Here is a 24,094-nt window from a genome sequence, read left to right on the forward strand (position 1 = left end):
ACAAGATGAGTTAACAGAGCCCCTGGACCCCTTGTATTCTTATGTGATGTCTTGTAATCAGAATATTTCTTTGGGCCTCTTGGTGATCTCAGCAATCACTCTCTACTGTATTTATTCAGGCCTAATGTCTTTCTCTAGTAGCTATGCTAGTGATCAGTACTGCAGCTCTTGCATTCTCTTTGCTCTCTCTGGTAATTGGAGGCACAACAGGAGTTCAAGAAGATATCTTAGTCTTCAGTGGGGAGTAGGAGTTTATTTCTAATGCTGTGGCTTTAGCTGGATTAAAAAAATGATGGTAGCTCAAGACCAATTATTCTGTACTTCAGTTGTAATTTATAAAGGTCATAATTATAATTTAAATTTGTTGTAATTTAGTTTCGGTAAATGATTTTCAAAGTTAAACCATAAGAAGGTGCACCTTAACACATCCGTGTAATTTTACATTGTTTTGACTATTATTATCATTAAATATCATTTACCTGTGCCTCTACTTTTTCCTGACCATATGCAATATGACTTACCTGAGAAGCTACTTTAATCCCTTGAACTCAATGGGGTAAAGAATTTTATCATTACCATTTGGAATTACCAGCTACTATTACCAAGAGAAAAAAGAAGCTGAGAGATTTTATTTTTTATTTTATTAATTTATTTTTTTCAATTTTTTTTATTACTCAAATGAAATTATCACATCTGTAGTTGTATAATGATCATAAAAATCTGATTTCACAGGATTTCCATCCCACATCCCAGGCACATCCCCCCATCCCCCAAACTGTCTCCTCCAGAGACCATAAGTTTTTCAATGTCTGTGAGTCAGCATCTATTCTGCAAAGAAGTTCAATCTGTCCTTTTTCCAGATTCCACATGTCAGTGAAAGCATTTGATGTTGGTGTCTCATTGTATGGCTGACTTCACTTAGCATGATAGTTTCTAGGTCCATCCATGTTGCAAAAAATGCTGGTATTTCGTTCTTTTTAATGGCTGAGTAATATTCCATTGTGCATATGTACCACATCCTCTTGATCCACTCCTCTGTTGATGGACATTTAGGTTGTTTCCATGTCTTGGCTATTGTAAATAATGCTGCAATGAACATTGGAGTACATGTGTCTTTGCAAGTCATGGTTTTCTCTGGATAGATGCCCAGGAGTGGGATTGCTAGATCAAATGTTAGTTCTATTTTTAATCTTCTGAGGAATCTTCATACTGTGTTCCACAGTGGTTGCACCAATTGACAATCCCACCAACAGTGTACTAGGGTTCCTTTTTCTCCACACCCTCTCTAGCACTTCTTGTTTGTAGACTTTGGGATGATGGCCATTCTGGCTGGTGTACGGTGGTACCTCAGAGTGGTTTTGATTTGCATCTCTCTAATAATGAGTGACGTTGAACATCTTTTCATGTGTTTTTTGGCCTATTATATGCCTTCTTTGGAAGATTGTCTGTTTAGATCTTCTGCCCTTTTTTTTTTTTTTTTTTTTTTTTTTTTTGATGGGGTTGTTTGTTGTTTTGGAATGGAGCTGCAGAAGGTGTTTATAAATTTTGGAGATTAATCCCTTGTCAGTTGATTCACTTGCAAAGATTTTCTCCCATTCTGTGGGTTGGTTTTTTCGTTTTGTTTAGGGTTTCCTTTGCTGTGCAGAAACTTTTAAGTTTGATTAGGTCCCATTTGTCTATTTTTGTTTTACTGTCATTACTCTGTGAGGTGGGTCTGAGAAGATGTTGCTGTCATTTATGTCAGAGAGGGTTTGGCCTATGTTTTCCTCTAGGAGTTTGATAGTGTCTGGTCTTATATCTAGGTGTTGAATCCATTTGGAGTTTATTTTTGTGTATGGTGTTAGGGAGTGTTCTAATTTCATTCTTTTCCATGTGGCTGTCCAGTTTTCCCAGCACCACTTATTGAACAAGCTGTCCTTTCTCCATTGTATATTCTTGCCTCCTTTGTCATAGATTAGTTGGCTGTAGGTGCGTGGGTATAATTCTGGGCTTTCTATCCTGTTCCACTGATTTCTGTCTTTGTGCCATTACCATGCAGTTTTGATGACTGTTGCTTTGTAGTATACTCTGAAGTCAGGGAGCTTGATTCCTCCAGCTCCATGTTTCTTTTTCAGGATGTCTTTGGCTATTCTGGGTCTTTTGAGCTTCCAAACAAACTTTAAAATATTTTGTTCGAGTTCTGTGAAAAATGTCCTTAGTAATTTGATAGGGATTGCATTGAATCTGTAGATTGCCTTAGGTAGCATAGGCAGTTTGATAATATTGACTCTTCCAATCCACGAGCATGGTATGTATTTCCATCTATTTGTGTCATCTTTGATTTCTTTCATTAGTGTCTTATAGTTTTTAGAGTATAGTTCTTTTGTCTCTTTAGGTAGGTTTACTCCTGGGTATTTTATTCTTTTGGATGCGATGGTAAATGGGATTGCTTCCCTAATTTCCTTTTCTTCTTTTTCATTGTTAGTATAGAGAAACACTGTCAATTTCTGTGCATTGATTTTGTACCCTGTGACGTTGCCAAATACGTGGATGAGTTCTAACAGTTTTCTGGTAGAATCTTTAGGATTTTCTAGGTATAGTATCATGTCATCTGTAAATATTGATGGTTTTACTTCTTCCTTTCCAATATGTATTCCTTTTATTTCTTTTACTTCTCTAATTGCTGTGGCTAGGACTTCCAGAACAATGTTGAAGAGTAGTGAAGAGAGCAGACATTCTTGTCTTGTTCCTGAACTCAGCGGGAATTCTTTCAGCTTTTCACCATTGAGAATGATGTTTGCTGTGGGTTTGTGGCATATGGCTTTTATCATGTTGAGGTAGGTTCCCTCTATGCCCACTTTCTGAAGGGTTATTATCAGAAATGGGTGTTGGATTTTGTCAAAGGCTTTTTCCATGTCTATTGAGAGGATCATATGGTTTTTATTCTTCAATTTGTTAATGTGGTGTATCACACTGAAGGATTTGTGGATATCGAAGAACCTTTGCATCCCTGGGATAAATCCCACTTGATCATGACCTACAATCCTTTTAATGTATTGTTGGATGCGGTTTGCTAGTAGTTTGTTGAGGATTTTTGCATCAATGTTCATCAGTGAAATTGGCCTGTAGTTTTCTTTTTTTGTGGTATCTTTGTCTGGTTTTGGTACCAGGGTGATGGTGGCCTCACAGAATGAGTTTGGGAGTATCCCTTCCTCTGCAATTGTTTGAAATAGTTTCAGAAGGAGAGGTGTTAGCTCTTTTCTAAATGTTTGATAGAATTCGCCTGTGAAGCCATCTGGTCCTGGACTTTTGTTTGTTGGAAGTTTTTTGATCACAGTTTCAACTTCAGTTCTTGTGGTGGGTCCATTCATCTTTTCTATTTCATCTTGGTTTAGTCTTGGAAGATTGTACTTTTCTAAGAATTTGTCCATTTCTTCTAGGTTTTCCATTTTATTGGCATATCATTGCATATGGTAGTCTCTTATGATCCTTTGTATTTCTGTGATGTCTGTTGTTACTTCTCCTTTTTCATTTCTAATTTTATTGATTCGAGTCCTCTCTCTTTTTAGCTTGATAAGTCTGGCTAAGGGTTTATCAATTTTGTTGATCTTTTCAAAGAGCCAACTTTTAATTTCATTGTTCTTTTCCATGGTTTTCTTCATTTCTATTTCATTGATTTCTGCTCTGATCTTTACGAATTATTTCGTTCTACTAACTTTAGGTCTTATCTGTTCTTCTCTCTAGCTGCTTTAGATGTAAAGTTAGGTTGTTTATTTGAGCTTTTTCTTGTTTCCTGAGGTAGGCTTTTATTGCTATAAACTTTCCTCTTAGAACTGCTTTTGCTGCATCCCATAGGTTTTAGAGTGTTGTATCTTTGTTGTCATCTGTTGCAAGGTATTTTTTAATTTCCTCTTTGATTACTTCAGTGATCCATTGGTTGTTTAGTAGCACGATGTTGAGTCTCCACATGTTTGTGTTTTTTGCAGTTTTTTTCTTGTTGTTGATTTCCAGTCGTATAGCGTTGTGGTCGAAAAAGATGCTTGATATCATTTCAATTTTCTTAAAGTTACTGAGGTTGGGTTTGTAGCCCAGGATATGATCAATCTTAGAGAATGTTCCATGTGCACTTGAGAAGAATGTGTATTCTGTTGCTTTTGGATGAAATGTCCTATAAATATCTATTAAGTCCATCTGGTTTAATGCATCATTCAGGGCCTGTGTTTCCTTATTGATTTTCTGTCTGGTTGATCTGTCCATTGCTGTAAGTGGGGTGTTAACGTCCCCCACTATGATTGTGTTATTGTCAATTTCTCCTTTTAAGGTTGTTAGCTGTTGCCTTATATATGGTAGTGAACCTGTGTTGGGTGCGTAGATATTTAAAATTGTTATATCATCTTCTTGGATTGATCCTTTGATCATTATTTAGTGCCCTTTTTGTCCCTTACAATACTCTTCATTTTAAATTCTATTTTGTCTGATATGAGTATTGCTACTCCAGCTTTCTTTTGGTCCCCGTTTGCGTGAAATATTTTCTTCCATCCTCTCACTTTCAATTTGTATGTGTCCCTAGAAGTGAAGTGGGTCTCTTGAGGACAGCATGTATATGGGTCTTGTTTTTGCATCCATTCAGCCAGTCTATGTCTTTTGGCTGGGCCATTTAGTCCATTCACATTTAAGGTAATTATTGATATGTATGTTCTTATTGCCATTTTATTAATTACTTTGGTTTTGCTTTTGCTGCTCTTTTTTTCCTTCTTTTCTGCCTATAGAAGTTCCTTTAGTATTTGTTGTAAGACTGGTTTAGTGTTGCTGAACTCTCTCTGCTTTTGCTTATCTGTGAAGGTTTTGACTTCTCCTTCCAATCTGAATGAGAGCCTTTCTGGGTAGAGTAATCTGGGTTGTAGGTTTTTTCCTTTCATCACATTGAGTGTATCATGCCACTCCCTTCTGGCCTGAAGAGTTTCTGTTGAAAAATCTGCTGATAACCTTATTGAGGTTCCCTTGTATGTTATTTGTTTCTTTTCCCTAGCTGCTTTCAAGATTTTCTCTTTGTCTTTAATTTTGGTTAGTTTGATTAGTATGTGTCTGGGGGTGTTCCTCCTTGGGTTTATTTTATATGGCACTCATTGTGCTCCCTGGATTTGAGTGAGTGATTCCTTCCCTATGTTAGGGAAGTTTTCGGCTATTATCTCTTGGAATATTTTTTCTGTCTCCTTCTCTCTCTCTTCTCCTTCTGGCACCTCTATAATATGGATGTTGGTGCATTTCTCGTTGTCCCAGAGTTCTCTGAGACTCTCTTCATTTGTTTTCAATCTTTTTTCTCTTTTCTGTTCTGCATCCATAATTTCCACTAATCTGTCCTCCACCTCACTTATTCGTTCTTCTGCCTCCTGTATTCTGCTGTTGGCTTGCTTGTAGTGAATTTTTTATTTCAGTTATTGTATTTTGCATCTCTTCTTGTTTAAATTTTCTATCTTGTATCTCTTTGGTCAGTGTTTCCTGTAAGTTATCCATCTTTGCCTCCAGTTTATTTCCAATGTCTTGCATCTTCTTCAGCAGCAACAGTCTAAAGTTTTTTTCCTAGAGGCTGAGAATCTCCTCATGGCTTAGCTGTTTTTCTGTTTTCCTTTCTCCCTCATCTGAGTTATAGTTCTCTGTCTTTTCATTTTTATAGGTTTTTGGTGTGGTGACCTTCTTACAGATAACAGAGTTGTAGCCTCTCTTACTTCTGATGTCTGCCCCCCTGTGGCTGAAGTCAGTATGGGGGCTTGGTGTAGGCTTCCTGATGGGAGGGGCTGATGCCTGCCCCCTGGTAGGAGGAGCCGATTCTAATCCCTCTGGTGGGTGGGGCTTAGTCTCTGGATGGGATTAGAGGCTGCTGTGTTCCTGAGGGTTCTTAGGTAGCCTGTTTACTGAGGGGTGAGGCTGTGATCCCACCTGTATTGTTTGCCCTGGGGCTTTTCAGCAGCTGGCTGATGGGTGGGGCTAGATTTTCCCCAAATGGCCACCTCCAGAGATAGGCACTGCTGCTGAATAGTCCAGAGAGCTTTGCTTTCAATGTCCTTCCCTTGCAACAAGCCACATTCACCCCTGTTTTCCCAGGATGTCCTCCAAGAACTGTGGTCAGGTTTGACCCAGATTCCCTTGGAGACTTTGCTTTGCCCTGGGACTCAGTACACGTGAAAGTCTGTGTGTGCCTTTTAAGAATGGGGTCTCTGTTTCGCCCAGTCCCTTGGACCTCTTGCGCACAAGCCCCACTGGCCTTCAATGCCAGATGCTCCGGAGCTCTTTCTCCCTGTGCCAGATCCCCACACGTGATAGTTTGATGTGTGGCTCAGAACTCTCACTCCTGTAGGTAAGTCTATGTGAACCAGTTAGTTTCCAGTCTGTGGAGCTTCCCACCCAGGAGGTATGGGGTTGTTTGTATCGTGAAATCGCCCCTCCTACCTCTTGATGTGGCCTCCTCTTTTTCTTCTGGAGTAGGGTATCTTTTTTAAGGTTTCCGGTCCATTTTGGTGAAGAGTGCTCAGTCTTTAGTTGTGAATTTTGTTGTTTTTAGGAGAGAAGTTGAGCTTTAGTCCTTCTATTCTGCCATCTTAATCCCATCCAGCTGAGAGATTTTGTAACATGCTATGTGTCAAAAGCATTAGGTGACAGAGGAAGAAAAGGACCTAAGTCTGACTGATATGTCAAAATAAAAACAACAACAACTTGTACTCTTAAAAAAAGAAGGAAGGAGGAGGAAAATGTAGGGAAAAATCAGGACGAAGACTGCTTTTACACTGATTTTTGAAAAGTAGCCTAGCCAGTTTTTAAAAATAAATATCTTAGAATGCTCATGGTTTCCATTATTTGTATTTGATTTTGAGCAGAACTTTTAGATGAACAAAAAATACTCTTAAGCCTCTTCAGATGAAATTACCATCTGTAATCTCTATACATTTTCTATTAAAATATTGGGGCAGTGAAATAAAACTGGTTTAATATGTTTACTTTGACCTTTTTATAATTTGAATAGATTTTGTGGAAAAAAAGCTCTAAAATATATCTCAAAGCTTACTCAGATTTTTATCAATAGAAATAAGGCAAGATGCATTCTAGAACCAGAGCAACTGGACTCAAATCACATCTGTTACTTCCAGCTGTGTGACCTTAAACAAGATATTTAACCTCTCTAAAAACCCATTTCCTCATTTGCCAAATGAGTAGAGTCATAGGGTCAGAGAGTATTAGGTAAGTTAACATATGTATTGCACATACGACAGTGCATGGCACATAGTAAGCCCTAAGTGACCATTAAATATTATTATCATATATGACACAATCTAGAGATTTTGAAATAAAAATACACTGAAACAATTTATATAACCCACAAATTAACATTTTATCCTTGATTGCAATATAAACAATTTCTGAAGGAAAAATGTTCTACAGAAGTAATAAATCAAATGTATAAAGCCACTTGAGAATCTAAGGGTGATATTTTACAGTTTTATGTGTAATGTAAAGGTGCTGATTTAATCCAAAACATGTACATCCTTCACAGACGCACACACATACATATTTGACACAATCAGAACAAAGCTTCAGAAGCAGATGTTCATCACTGCTGCTGTGAGTATCATAGACCTCCAAAAGTATCTATTGGTATCTTCAGAAATATATCTACATCCACCATCACTCAACAGGCTTACTTTCTATGAATGGTTCGTGAAAAAGGGTCTTTTACAATATGTTATTCCCTCTACACTGACTTTTTGATAAATAAAAACTAAAAACTAATAACATCTAGGTGATAAAATATCTCAAATGCTGTTGAATGCTTACAAGCAGTATTAAGTTCTGTATGATTACTTAATCGGATCTCAAGGGATCACTGAGAAATCCCATGAAATGAGAATTAACTATGTTTTATACCTTAATATAGAGTGGTTTCTCCTTAGTGTAATCATTTCAAGCAGAGGTGATTTACTACCATTAATTAGACAATTGAATATAAATTAGGTCCTTCCTCTACCAAGGAAAAGACTTAATTTTCAGATATTCAGTACCCATTGTCCATCTGTTGTATTCATGTTTTGAATTGAACTTCCCACCAATTAGCTGTGCTATTCTGTGGTAAAACAATTATTCAGACTGGAGGAAGAAATCAACTAATCAGTGTACCTCACGACATCACAAAAGCTTGAAGATTGAAGAGATAAAGAATATAAAATCCTTACGTAGTCACAATTTATAAACCATCAATTTTCCAAGAATCTCACAGATACTGCATTAGTTGTATAGTTGAGGCTGTGGTAACAAATAGAGACCAACATTTCAGTGGCTTATAATAGAACATCTGCACAGGAATTCAGATCACTGTGGGCTGTTCTGCTGACAAAATCTTTCAGGTGTTCAGTTTGCTAGACATTTTGCCATTTCAGCATTGGTTTCCAGTGTCAGCCTGCTCTTACTAGCATAACCAAGCCTAAATTGCCAAATCAGTTCCCAGCTGTAGAGAGGGAAAAAGAGGGGTCAGAGTGCATGAGAAATTTTTACGTTCCACTGTGGAAGTAGTACTTACCATTTCTTCTCAAATGCATTGGCCTGGATTCAATCACAAGGCCACACCTGCAAAGCAACCTGAAAAGATGTAGTATGGCTGTACACCCTGGAATAAAAGGACATGGTTTTGATGAAGTACTAGAAGTCATTGCTAGAGAATATATTTATCTGAATATGCCCAGTAAAGGAAGAGATTAAAATAACCTATTGATTAAAAAGATAAAATAAGTTTGAATAAAAGACTGAACAGAACTAAACATAATTAAAGGGATATGTACTCAAACGGTCATCACCTGGATGCTAGTCAGTCTGGCAGGGTATGTTTCTGTAAGTGTTCCCATATGTCTTAACCTCTGCTGCTTTTCTTTTATCACAAAATTTTACTAAAGTTTGAAAACTTGGTAAACGAAGAATAGGTGCTAGACGATCACCAAATGCAACCACCTACCCTTTGATATGCTCCATATGCCAGGCATAAATTCAGTTTAGAACCTCCCCTTTCTTTTCTGGCCACTAGTCTTTAGATTATATAGAATAAATATTTTAATTCACATATCATGAGTACCACTGAATAACACAGGTTTTGTGGAAATGCACTAACATTCAACTCCCTTGTAGAGCTCATAGACCTTACATGTATGTAAGGGGTCAGGAGATTCCAGAGTAGAAAATGAATTTTATTATTAGTTATTTCGGGAAGACGTTGATGTAGGATTGGGGGATTAAACTTGTATGGTTTCCTTGGAAAATATGAGGTTAATAAATGATGCTTGGGAGAGCAAGCTTCCATTTCTTGAAGTCAGGGTAGGAGTAACTCCAGCCTGAGGCAGAGGAGGCAAGGGATCAGGCAATGGCAAATGGTACTGCCAGCAGAGAGAAAGATGAGTGAACATAGGGGATGGGATGCTGAGTACTTATAGAGGAATGTCTAAGAAACATAAGGGATACACTTAGGAGCAAATTTCTAGCAATAAGCTCAAAAGGACTTTTGCCGTGGAAATTTGTCATCAGAAAATTCTCAAATATTGTAACACATAACTTAAGGAAATGTAATGACCAATCATGGTCTCTAGTTCCAAAACATTCTTTCAAATAAAAAAAAATATAGCACCCTAGTATATTTTTAAACAAATTACAATTTCAAAAGTGATTTTTCTTTACTGTTTGACTGCCTTTTAATATATTGTAAATTCGTTGACCATTTGATTAACCTTTGTACTAGGGATTATTTTTCTTTTTTAAGAAATGGATATATTTAGCCGGTAATATTTTTAAAAGTTATGCAATGTTAAGATATAAAAGGGCTCTCAGAAATTAAATGGAATTTTGTGATAAAAATACAATAATTTTTAGATTGTGACACAATAGAAGGAAGACCTGTGATGTGTCGAAAGAGTTAACACTATGCTTTAGAATATTTTTGTGACACTACTTATGTATGGCAATTACGAATATCCAATAATAATAAAAATATCATTGAGGTCTAGTCTCATTAAATGTGAGTCTAAATTACCTAATGATAATTCCTTAGTTTTGTACAGAACTCTGCAGTTTAATTTTGTACAAAGTTCTGCAAATTCTTTGATACGTGTAATCTGTTAATTTTAACAATAACCTGTATAATTATAAAGCTGGTGTCACTCATAAAATCAATCTCTACATATAAAGAAAGCAAATACTACATAATAAATAACCTGCTTAATATTAAAAACAAACACAAGAAAAGAGACACACACATCAAAACAAAACATAAGTATGGTTGGAGAACAAGGATAAGAATAATAAATGAGTGAGCCTTCTGATGTGCAGCTCAGTGTTCTTTTCATCAGACGCTATTGCAGACGCATTCTCAGATGTGTATAAGATAGACCTACAGTCACTTGGGTACTCTGTGGGGTCCTCAGACTTAATCATTCAAAATTTTACTCCTCTACATTTTTAAACTTCCTCTTCCTTTTGAATTTCTATGTCAACACTGATCTCATCCATTTACCTATACAAAATGCAAATTTTGACCTAGCTTTATCAGGCTTAAAGCTATGTCATTTCTACCTCTAAAGGGCTTCTCAATAGGAAATTATTACAGTATTATTACAACAGGTGAAAGATAATGAGCTAAAGCAATAAGGATAGTGAGGAAGGGATGGAGCCAAAAGATTCAATGGCCCTCTGCATCTCTGCAGTAGACAAGATAGAAAAAGAAAAAAGAAAAACAAGGAAAATGGTCAAAGTGCCAAAAACATAATGCCAAAAATAGTATGTAGTTACATGAGCCACACTTGTGTATGAAATTAAGGACTTGTAGAGGGACCCTGCATCCTTTACCTGCAAAAAGAAGCTGAAGCTGATCCTATGCCTAAGGCTAATGGAGGTAGAATTTAAAGGAAGAACTTGAGGTAATTGCCTAATGATAAGGTGATTGGGTCTGTAATGTTTATATGTTCAATATTACTATCGGATGGGAGTAACGAGCCTTAATTTAAAAAAAAATCTGCACATTCACAATGTGGTAATAGATAAAAGTGAGCAGCAAAGAAAAGTTTAAAACTGCACTAAATGTGTTTGCAAACTAAAATTCTAATACTTGTAAGGAAAGATAATAAAATCAATATGCATGCTTAAACAAAATGAAAATAATGGAACAATCTGGAAATGTGTAAATCAGAATCAATATACAATTAGTTTCTAGTCACCATAACTATTTTTATTCCTGAATTCTGTACTTGTTGAATAGGTGAGTTTTGAAAACTTTCTTGGGCATTGGTATATGCTCATATGAGGGCATTATTTGTTTTTGTCATATTATGTATTCTCCTCATTATAGTGTGGAACAAGGCTTACTCTTCTTTTTTTCTCAATTAAAACTGGTAACTTTCTTTGATATCAACTAAAGGATTAATTATCATATGCAATGTCAGGAAATTTACTACTAAATATGCAATTAATCTTACCTGGATAGATTATCATAGTTGCTGCTGAATTTACTCAAGGAAAAATACTTTTTAAATGGCTTGGTTTCTATGATTTCAATTAAATGAAAATTGAAATCATAGAAATCAATGTGTTAGATGCCAATTGTAGCTTGGATTTACGTCTACACATTATTTAGGTAACTAAAGGGATTTTTTTTTTTTTTTTGTCTTTTAGGGCCGCATCCGCAACATGTGGAAGTTCCCAGTCTAGGGGTCCAATGAAGCTGTAGCTGCTGGCCTACACCACAGCCACAGCAATACCAGATCTGAGCCGTGTTTGCGACCCACACCATGGCAATGCCGGATCCTCAACCCACTGAGCAAGGCCAGAGATCAAACACTCGTCCTCATGGATGCTAGTTGGGTTTGTTAACTGCTGAGACATGATGGGACCTCCTAAATGGATATTGAATAGAGGACAAAACATGTGTTTAAGCATTCAGTAAATGTAATGTCAAATCTTTGTTTATTAACTTAATCAAGTGACTTCAAATAACTTGTTGAAGCATCCTGTGTGTCACTTGAAAATGAATTTCCTCTAATATAAAGAAGATATGGGGATTGCATGAGATAATGTGTGTAAGGTAGTTTTACATTGCCTGATTCTTCCTGGTTGCTTGATAAATAGTATTTATTTTGGATATAGTATTGTCTTTGTGATCATTTTCTTACCACTGGCTGAAATATGCATATATTTTCATCTTTGGTTTACCTCCAATATTAAACTAAAATTTGTCTTTAAAAATGTTTAGTAACCTCTTCTGAGCACTGGCATAATGTTAAGAGGTGATGTTGGTAAAGAGATCAACTTCCCTGCAATTCAGCCCAGCACTGCAGTTTGAGAAAAAAAAGTATATATGTTGATTTTGTATATGGCATCAAACATTGGCCTTAAAACACAGGTCTTACCTTGCTTTGTCCACATGGTATTTTGGTAAGTGCTGGATTTCAGTTAATACACCAGTTTGATCTAATGTGTATGCTTTAGACCCTTGTACAAAGGATACAAATCCATATAACATTTAACACTAGCTCATATTAAGAAAGTGATTCATTTAGAAACATCAGTCACTTCCAAAACTTGGTTCTTTGTCTTTAAAGTCCATTTACCTGTTAGCATGGTCACACCACTTCAGAAATCAGAAATCTGTGCCCCAATTAATCAAATTGTAGGGAAAGTTCGTATTTACTTAAAAACATGTCCAGTGCCTATTCTGTGTAGTAAACACTGTACTCTGTAGCAAAACCTAGTGGTGACAAAAGTAATTTAGTCCTTGCCCTCAGGAAGCTTGTAGTCCAGAAGGAAGACATGTGAAAATAAGAGTGGGGAGTTCCCGTCGTGGCGCAGTGGTTAACGAATCCGACTGGGAACCATGAGGTTGCGGGTTCGGTCCCTGCCCTTGCTCAGTGGGTTAACGATCCGGCGTTGCCGTGAGCTGTGGTGTAGGTTGCAGACGCGGCTCGGATCCCGCGTTGCTGTGGCTCTGGCGTAGGCCGGTGGCTACAGCTCCGATTCAACCCCTAGCCTGGGAACCTCCATATGCCGCGGGAGCGGCCCAAGAAATAGCAACAACAACAAAAGACAAAAGACAAAAAAAAAAAAAAAAAAAAAAAAAAAAAAATAAAATAGAAAATAAGAGTGATGTGTTTTAAAGGAGTAGTTCAGTGTTATATGGAACTGGAGCAGGAGAATCTAAATTATATTAGCATTTTTTATGTTTTAAAATAGTACTATTATTTTCATATTGTATTATTCATCTATTACATTTCAAGGCAATACATATTTAATATTTTATTATTTCCAAAACGTTCCTATATTATGGTAGCAAATGGGAAGAAATAGTTTGCCTCAGAGGCTACTACTCGTGAAAATTGTTGGATGAGTTTAGGACACAGTAGTGGATGATGCACCATCAGTTGGTTTGTTAAGTTTGGTGCATATCTCTTCTTATTTCAGGTTGCCACAATCGAGTCAGTAGGTGTGCCTCCGACAAAAGCCAGTAGATAGTAATTTTGCAGACAGTGTTGTAGTTTGCATGAACATGATGTCTCAACTAAAACAGCTTTCCTCAAGTTCATGATAATGAGTCATGACTTTCTGTTCCGTGTTAGAATACTGAAAGACAGATCTTTAATTTTAACTGAAAATACTGCCTTAGAAAGGTGGTTGATCTAGGTAATTGAGGCTGGATCAGTCGGCTCATCTGGAAATTCTAAAAAGCTGTCCTAGGTTACTATGAAGTTAGGAAAACCTAGTGAGAATATATAATAGTCCTCGGAAATAAGAATAATTTGGAGAACTTTTCAAAGATAAGTTTATTTCAGGAATGCTCTTACAGATTTCCTTGAATGGATCATATGAGCTATCTAAGAAATCAAGGCAAAGCTTTGAGTAACTGCTAAAATAGCTGAAATGCTGCTTTCATTTACTACTCAGATGGCACCTTTTAAAATTTTATCTTTTTATGCAAGTATAGTTGATTTACAATATTACTTTCTGGTGTACAGCAATGTGATTCATTTATGTATATAATATGTATATACGATTATATATATATATAATTTGAATATATATACATATACAATTTGAATCTTTTTTCATATTCTTATCCATATGGTTTATTATAGAATATTGAATATATTTTCCTGTGCTATACAATATGATCTTGTTGCATATCCATTCTATATATAATAGTTTGCATTTTCTGGTACCAAACTCCCAATACAAACTCTCCCTGACTACCCCCCTGCCCTGGCAACCGCAAGTCTAATCTTTATATCTGTGAATCTATTTCTGTTTCATAGATAAGTTAATTTGTGTCATATTTTAGATTTCACATGTAAGTGACACCATATGGTATTTGTCTTTATCTTTCTGACTTACTTTGCTTAGTATGATAATCTCCAAGTCCATCCATGTTGCTGCAAATGGCATCATTTCACTATTTTTTTTTTATGGTTGAGTAATGGTCCATTGCATAAATATACACCATATCTTCTTTATCAGTTTATCTGTTGATGGACATTTAGGTTGTTTCCATGCTTTGGCTATTATAAATAGTGCTCCTATGAACAGTGGGGTACATGTACCTTTTCAAATTAGAGTTTTCTCTGGATATGGTCCAGGAGTGGATTGCAGGATCACATAGCAACCCTATTTTTAGTTTTGTTGAGGAACCTCTATGCTGTTCTTCCTAGTTGCTGCACCAATTTACATTCCCACTAACAGTTATACAAGGGTCCCATTTTTTTTCCCACAATCTCACTGATGTTTATTTATAGACTTTTTGATGATGGCCATTCTGACCTGTGGGAATGTAGTTTCAATTTGCATTTCTCTAATAATTAGTGATGTTGGGCATCTTTTCATGAGCCTATTCTGCATGTCTTCTTTGGAGAAATGTCTGTTTAGGTCTTCTGCTCATTTTCTGATTGGGTTGTTTTGGTTGTTGTTGTTGTTGTTGTTGCTGAGTTGTATATTTTGGAAATTAAGCCCTTGTTGGAGGCATCATTTGCAAATATTTTCTCCCAGTCCATAGGTTGTCTTTTTCATTTTGTTTATGGTTTCCTTTGCTGTGCAAAAGCTTATAAGTTTGATTAGGTCCCACTTGTTTATTTTTGTTTTTATTTCTATTGCCATGGTAGACTGACCTAAGAAAACATTGGCAGGATTTATGTCAGAGAATGTTTTAAGTGGTACCTTTTTATAGTTCATAACTTTTTTTCTGTTTATTCCTGTCTGTGAAAAAGGAAGTATTTTCTTGTAGCTTTTTATGTTTTTGTTCTGTTATACTTGCCTCTTATAATCTGCTGAAAACTAGTACTTAAAAGAGTGTTCATGTAAAACTCATGTATGTAAAATTTTTTGAAATTTCATTTGACCTGAATTGGAGAGTTTGAAGGTGGCGACTGAAAACATGTTTAAAATTAATGTGTCCACATTAGCTTGGACTTTAAATCTTAACAGTTCCTCCTATGTTCTGTGTAAAAGCCAGCAATAACAACAAAAACAAAAGCCAAAGAAGACGAATACTTTATTTATGGTTAAACATGCACAGCGAATATTACTCTCTAGAATAACATAATATAGAACATTGGCCCAAATTCTTGTCGTTTAATGTGTATGCCTTTATCCCATATCCATTTATTTATGTTATAAATAGAATTAAATTCATATTAAATTGGTTGAGATTTCTGGTATTTCTGTGTTATAAATGTACGGAAGACATATGAAAATATTTTTTAATAGGGACAAAGTAAAGTTTAATTTTCCCCAGCCAGTTCTAAGTGAAAACAAAATAAAACAAGACAAAATAAAACCTTGGACTACTACCTATATTGATTTCCGATATCGTATTCCTATTCTTCTTAACATATTCCATTTCTATCACAATAAATCCATTCTTGGTTGATTCCTCATTCTTTTAGCAATTAACACAATTTATCAGGTCATGAATATGCAACAAAAATAACCCTTGACAGATTTTCTCCATTCTGGTTACGAAACCAGGCTTCATTTTTCCATATGGCATTCCAACTGCTGGCACAATTGTTTTATTTCACTTGGCATTGTCTGTCCTATGACTGTCTTCCATTGCCTTTTCTTATCAGTGTGTGTCCAAATTAACCGTTTTTGCCACTTCAGGCAGAATTATTTAATCATTTCATTTTTAAAATGACAAGAATTTTTGAGCAATTGAGTTTTAAGCAAAGAACTGAAATTAGATGTAATCTGCATGACAATCCAATTATATAAATGCAGTACAGAAGTATCATTCTACATTTAATGTCTAAAATGTATAAACCTTTCTATTGCTACAGCCTCTATCTTGTATTGTTAACATTAATAATAAAGTTGCATGTAAAAGGCAGGAGAATTGCAAAAGCAGGTATGAATTTGTCCCAGTACTGTTGAAAGCCACATCTCTGAACATTGGTAAGCCACAAGCCCGTCTGTGTCTCAGTTTACGTAGTGCACCATGAGTGTGTGATATCTTCTCTGTGTACTTACATCAGAGGAATGAAAAGGAACTGACGTGAACAGCTGAAATGTGTCTGACCCTTCTGACATTCAGAACAGCAAAAGCCAGAGATGCTGTAATTGTTAGTTTGGCTTTTTTGTTTTTTGTCTTTTTAGGGCCGCGCCCACAGCATATGGAGGTTCTCAGGCCAGGGTCGAATCGGAGCTATAGCTATAGGCACAAAAGATCTGAGCCATGTCTGCAATCTATACCATAGCTCATGGCAATGCCAGATCTTTAATCCACTGATGGAGGCTAGGGCTCAAACCTGCATCCTCATGGGTAATAGATTAGTTTCCGCTGAGCCACGGCTCCCTAGTTTGGCATTTTTCTGAACAATAATGGACTAACTTACAATTAGTTTTCAATTTGAATGAAAAAAATAGTACAACTTTAGGAAAAAAAATAGCTTTTAGTCAAATTTTAAAGGATGTCAAATCTCGTCTGTTCTAATTTCCTAGCCAAGTGTTTTAAAGTCAACGAGTTTGGGGGGCAATGTTTGGTATCCTGAGTTGGTGAGACTTTTTAAAATTCCATTTTTTAAGATTTTAATATTACTTAATAGTCTTGGTAGCAAGTGGCAAAGGAATATGGTATGAACAATATTTATAAAAATCCTACCAAAAATTAATGGTTGTCTAAAAGCTCCATTTCCATGACAAAATATTTGCATAAAAGAAAAATAGAGGTAGGCTCAAACAAGAATATTTAAAATAAGATGATAGAAACTTAGAACTGGAACATCTCTAGTAAAATCCTTGTATTTTGCAAAACCTCTTTGAAATGACTGTTTGATACCCACACTCACACATAAAGGCTTAGTACATGTGGATGGAGTCTGCTCACTGAACCCTGCAACCAATGGAGATGTTCAAGAATTATGCAAGACTTTAATATTAAATCCTAATGATAGACCACTGCTACAGGTCACTGTCCCTTCTGTAGTGTTGTGATATTCCATGGTTGCTTGATAGCTGACTTGCAAGCGGCTAAGCATCCATTTGTCACAGCAGGCTACAAAACATGCGGTACTCAAAACTGGGCATCTGACAGTTTCAGGGAATGTAGTCTTCCTAAGTGCTTACAAATGCCAGATTTCGTTTAGAATTAATATGAGTTCTTAGTTGACTCCTGAAGTTACACCAATGTGTGTCCTCCTGAGTAAAGACTAAATTTGAAAGGGCAACGAATGGAAAAGTTAATTCTTGAAACGAACAAGAAGTTCATTTCTTGTTTAACAACAGAAGTTAATCCTGCAACTTTGTCTCCTGAGATAATGTGGCCATCACGAATGGTCCTGTTATTATCTACTTCTGTACTTGGATAACAAGTGCCAGAGAAGCAGTTAAGGCTGTGAAAGAGTAAATGCTTATTCTCTGGTTACATACATTGGTGGTCTTTGCTTTCTAGAACCATCTGGAAGCAGCATATCCTCATCTAATTTAAATATTTCTTTTACATTCTCAAGTGTACAATTTCTACTAGCTGAGTGCTAGATTGTACTATTTCCTACCATGCCTTAGATGGCTAAGAGTAATGTAAAAAATGAGAAAAAAAAAGGGGAAATAAGAGAAATGTTAACTAGTTAATCAAGTGATTGAAGTGTGTGAGCACATTGACAAGACCATTGATTCCTAATCTGAAAATTTGAATGTCTCTATCAAGTTTAAGAATTAGAATTGGAGTTCCCATTGTGGTACATCAGAAACAAGTATGACTAGGAATCATGAGGTTGCAGGTTTGATCCTTGGCCTCGCTCAGTGGGTTAAGGATCTAGCATTGCCATGAGCTGTGGTATAGGCCACAGATCCGGCTCAGATCTGGCATTGCTGTGGCTGTGATGTAGGTGGCAGCTGGAGCTCCAATTGGACTCCTAGCCTGGGAGCTTCCACATGCCATGGGTTCGGCCCTGAAAAGAGAAAAAAAAAAAAAGAATTAGAGTCTTCCTTTTTTTCTTTTTGAAGTAATCTATCTTGTTAGGACTTAGCAGCTATCAAACATTTAACCAAATTCAATAAAGCAAATAAACCAACAAACTGTGCAGTGATGTAATAAATCATAAACATACAAATCCAACTGAATGCATATCTAATTACAATCTAGAGCAATGGAATCTTAGAGTAATGTTGGAACAACCATGTGTCTAGTTGAAGATTGTGAGAATGAGGTCTCTGGGTGCATATATGACAGAAGGTGAGTGAAAGTTAATTGGAACAAACTACAAGTGTGTCGATGCTTCATCTTAATTCATGAATCCAATTTGAAACTTCAGCATATTTCCAATAAAGACAGAAAAGACCTCTTGAAAACATGGATTACGTTACAACACGTTTCCTGCCAAAGGGGAAATTTTTTCATTACTTAACACTAAAGTGCTGAAACCATTAGTATACCCTTTTAGATTTAGAATACATGTGTGTATTATGTGCATGTAGCTCCCAGCGGAAATCACAAGTGGTGTCATGTTGCACTGTGGATCCATTAGTAACACGATGACATCCAGCCACAGGTCTTGCTAATGGTTTAAATTGGAAATCTTTTTTTTCCCCTTTAATTCAAAAAAGGAAGAAAGAGAAAAAAAGGAAAGGAAAAGAAAAGAAAAGGAAGGAAGGAGGGGAGGAAGGGAGGGAGGAAGAAATGGGAGGCAGTTAGGAAAGTTTCTCTTCCTTGCTGTTTTTAAATATACAGTCAGTTTCTGTGTTTCTGAGTAATTCAGATATGATGCTTCAAGAAAAAAAAGTAATGTATCAGAAGACCCGGTACTTTGAAAAAGTTGCCTTAGCATGCAAGAATTAATAAAGGACATAGCCCATGCAAAGCCATTGAATGAGATGATTTCCTGAGAGAAAGAAGAACTGTAACATTTTTAAATTGGGGCATGTGACTTAATTTGGGATAAATATCTCAGGATACACTGAAGCTTTTTTGCATAAATCATGTACAAAAAAAGCTAATTGGCTCCTCAGTGTGACTTACACTATCATTCTTCTGGCAATATTGCCTTAATTACTAGAAGGAAAGGGGGAGTAGAAAATTTATAGTCATGAAAGAGATGAACAATTCCATTACTGGAAAAATAGAAAAAAAACTCTACAGTTAGGTTTCCAGCATTGAAATAACTTGTATTATGAATTGTTTGTCTATTTTCTTACTATGTTTTAGGAAGACATGAGAAATAAGAGACAGGACATTTGATTAAAATGACTCATACTCTAACTAAAGCTCAGATTTCTCTGTTAATATGGCAGTCAGTATACACAAAAGGGAATTTGTTGGGGAGATATCTGGCTAACAGATACTGTTTTTTAATGTAGAAGCCAGAGTTTTTCCAAGAAACTTAGCTGCATTCTTGGTTACTGATAGTGTCCTGAGGCCGCCAGGCTCCATTAAATCTCTCTCTTTTTTTTAAAGAGCCCTGCTGAGAATAGTGATTCTGATCATTATTTTCTTAGGAAAATATAGGCATATGTTCACTCATTCTGCCATGTTGCACTTAAGTGATTAAAAATTCATATTCCAAGTAAGAAGCTGTTAAGGAGCTAATTATTTATTCTGTTTACAAGATATGCCCCAACTGGTTAGGGAAAATGGATATTGGGGGCTGAAGAAAGCATTAAATATATTTAGGGTGAGAAGGCCAACCTGCCTCCTAGTGGGTAAATTACCAAGTGGTACGAACTGAAAGAGGGCCTTAAGCAAACAAACTGCCCATTAAATAAATGGAATATTCATTTTAGGAAGATCTGGAATCTCTTTTACCTCTTAATAATCCCACACACAAAATATATTTGAAATTTATCGTCTTAGAAATTCAGTAAATTATTTACCCCAAACTAGCTTGTTGAATGGAAGTACATCTTGAAATTGAATATATATCATATAAATGAGCTTTTCAAAAAAAAAAAAAAGAATCAGGAACAAAAAAATGGACTTAGAATGGGACGAATATTATATTTAAAAATTTTTAAACCAAAAATAAGCACACTAAACTGTACAGAATATACTTAGAATAAAATTAAAAATGGTCAGTAGAAACTACTAATGAAAGCCATTTTTATAAATTCCTCAAAATTAATAAGACAGTTATAATTGCATACCTAATGCAAGCTTTAGGAAGAAACATATTTTATTCTGAAAATTAATTCAGTAATACTGTCAATTGTCATATTATTCTTAGGATTGCATAAAGGTTATACAAGCTGTGGAAATAATGATAGTAAAATGTGCTGTGGAGTCCACATTAATATGTTATCTAAAGTCTGTCACTAGGCCTTCAGAAATTCTGTTCTGAAGAGACAAGTGCATGAGTGAAACTATGAGCTTGAAAAGGTGACTGAAGAATCTGGAAATATCTAAATGATCAGTTTATGAGCTCTCAATCTTTCTGGAAACTTTAATTAGAATGTTGTATGTCACAAGACTAAGATTTGTACACTGGTAGTGTTAGATAGTTCCAAATAAATATATGATTAAATTTTTATTGAGAATTTTTAAGGAATAGGCCATTCTCATTAATTAAATAACCGCACATAATTAATAGTGTTCATAGTTTTATACAATATAATATACTTATATCAACCATAATAGTAAAATCTAAACTTTGTATTGTTTTCTTGGTAATACAAGACATTGTTTCAGGTCATAATTATGGACATTTATTAGCATTAGAACTACATTATTTTTTCCAGTGAAAGGAATAATACAGAGTAGACTTCGTTGCAACTGGGGTTTTTTGGATCCTTCAGTTTAAAGCTGCCACTTTTTGTTGTTTCTGATAATATAACAGATGACATAAAAAACCATAGATAAAATTATGGCTTAAAAATGTCAATCCAGCTTTTGTAAGAACTGTCTCAATATTCTGGACATTGTGCAGTTTATAGGTTTGTTTATGACTTTTATTTTCCAACAATGGCTATGCTAATAGAACATAACATGCAAGTGTATTAGCTAAAATTATAATTACAAATGTTCTGGTTATAATTTTTTGTATCCTGTTTAATGTTGCTCCATTTAGTTATTAGCTTTTCAGCACCATGCAAATAGTCTTTTTATCCTTTGCCCTTAAATGTTTAGAACTTGTGAGGCATTTATTATAACACTAATTGAAGGTTATCTCCTATTATTGTATATTATGTATTTCCATTTTTTTTCTTTTTTGACTACACATGTGGCATGTGGAAGTTCCCAGGCCAGGTATTAAATCTGAGCTGGAGCTGTGACCCATTCCACAGCTGCAGTAATGCCAGATCCTTAACCCACTGCACTGGGCCAGGGATTGAACTGGCACCTAGACAGAGACAAGCCAGATCATTAATTCACTGCACCACAGAGGGAACTTCTTTATAATGCCAGTGTTAAGTCCAGTCTGCCTGTAAAACTAATGTGTTGTTTAAGGAATTAGGTGAGATGTGTAACAAATAAAAATATCAAAATAATGCTTCTATTTCTTTATGATGCTTCATGCTATACTGATTTTACTCGTATAATCACTTAGAATGGCATTTTGATTTCAAGGTCAAATTCATTCCACCATCTGTTTTTGTAAATAAAGTTTTATTGGAGCATTGTCATATGTGGGCCTCAAGCAACACCTAGAAAGAACCTACAGGCATAAAGCCTGAATATGTAGTCACCTACTCAGGGGGATTTCATGCACGCCAGGTATGGAAATCCATAATGTAATCTGACATTTTTAACTATATTTTTTGAGTCATTCTTCGTGGTTGCTGTAGGGATTGGGACATATATTTTAACATCATATTCTACATCAGATTTTTACTAATTTGATTCTAGTGAGGAATGTAAAACCCCTGGCTTTGTACTATTATTCATGTACATGTAAATATATTTCCAAATACATATGTACACACATATATACATGTTTATATACACACACATATACATATGCTTATGTATATATTCTATACTTGCTTTGGAACTACTCATATAGAAATTATCTACATATAAATACATATGTATGCATTCATAATTATAAAAACATAACACATACATCCATAGTTTCTGTATGAATATCCACTCATATCTACATACCTCCAGTGCCATATGCTTTGGGTGATAGTAATATAGAAAGTGTATATTATATACATATGAGTGTGTGTGTGTATATATATGTGTGTGTGTGTGTATATATATATATATATATATATATATATATAAGCATGCTTCAAAGCACTTGACCCTGGAAGTAGGTGGATTGTGGAGGAGAAATAAGGGTTTAAAATTTATAGAGCCTGAAACTAATCCATGGAAACTTCTTCAATATTCAGATTTCAAAGTTAGAAGTAAAAAAATTTAGTTCTCATAATAGCTTACTCAAAATGAAGTTCTTTCTGGTTAGAATATTCTTGATTACGCAGCATATATGATTATAAATCCTTGACACACCATTTTATCAGTAGTGAATAATGCATTTTATTAATAGTGAATAATAATGCTACAGGGAAGATTTATCTTTCTCACTTTACAATATTTTCTATTTAAAATTTAAATTATACTTTGTACAATTACAATTTATAATTACAAAGCTGTGTCAAATGAAGAAACAAAGTACACAAGTTTAAAGTATAAGTGTTATGAAAATATGTCAGGAGCTTAGTATAAGTACTATGTCATTTTTATGGGTTCTGAGTTGTTGGTTGCATTGTCAGATTTTTGGAAAAAGGGAAGGACACCACCTCCCTGAGGCTGGCAGAATAGACAAATAGTCCATGGGAAGGATAGTTATTGATCTGTGCATCATGCAAAATACTATTTCTCTTACTTGGATAGTTCTGTTACCAAAATTGAACAATTTTACATGCATTCTTTGGATGAACTCTTTTCCTCAATTTTCTTGGAATAAGTGAAAAATTATCATTCATAACTAGGTTGAATTATTTTATCAGATGATTGTTTTACTTATTCATTTATTTGAATTTGTTCCTTGTGGGGGATAGGGCAACATGAGATCAGTAAGGGAGAAAAGAATTGTTAGGAAATAGCAAAGAAAGAAAGAACAAGAAGAGAGGAAGTATCAACAAAGATAAATTTGGCAGTGGTAATTGTGCGCTAAATTCATCCTTCAACTTTAGAGTGCTGAAACCTCTCCACCATACATGATATATGTAGCCTAGTGGAATGGAAAAGATTTACCTATTCTATGCAAAATAATACTATGCCTTGTATATTCCTAGAGTCATTTCTAGGGAAGTCAGATACATGAGCATTAAGTAAAAATCCTGTTTGAGACAAATTAAATATTTTACTCAGGATCTCCTAGCAAGAGGGGCCCATGAAGGATAGGAACTGAGATTTTTCAGTTCTGGTGCTTGAGCTGCAACCCTTGAGCCTGAACAGGGGTCCTTTTCTAGCACATTTCCCTGAAGCTTAACCTCAGTAACATCATCCTTTTCCATTTCAGCTCCTTTGACTAATCTGGCACAAATCTTCTTCTAAAAGTTCCTTATACCAATTATTCCGTGTTTAATAATAGTACCAAAAGTCTTAGGTTATTTGCTTCAGACTTATTTTTAGCTTTACAAATGTAGAAACAGGAGAGGTGATGAAAAGTTG

The sequence above is a fragment of the Sus scrofa genome, chromosome 8 (genome assembly GCF_054392235.1).
Source record: "Sus scrofa isolate SSC_HxYL_T2T_F1_AM1 chromosome 8, Sscrofa_HxYL_maternal_Yorkshire_Landrace_v2.0, whole genome shotgun sequence".
Classification (NCBI taxonomy): Eukaryota; Metazoa; Chordata; class Mammalia; order Artiodactyla; family Suidae; genus Sus; species Sus scrofa.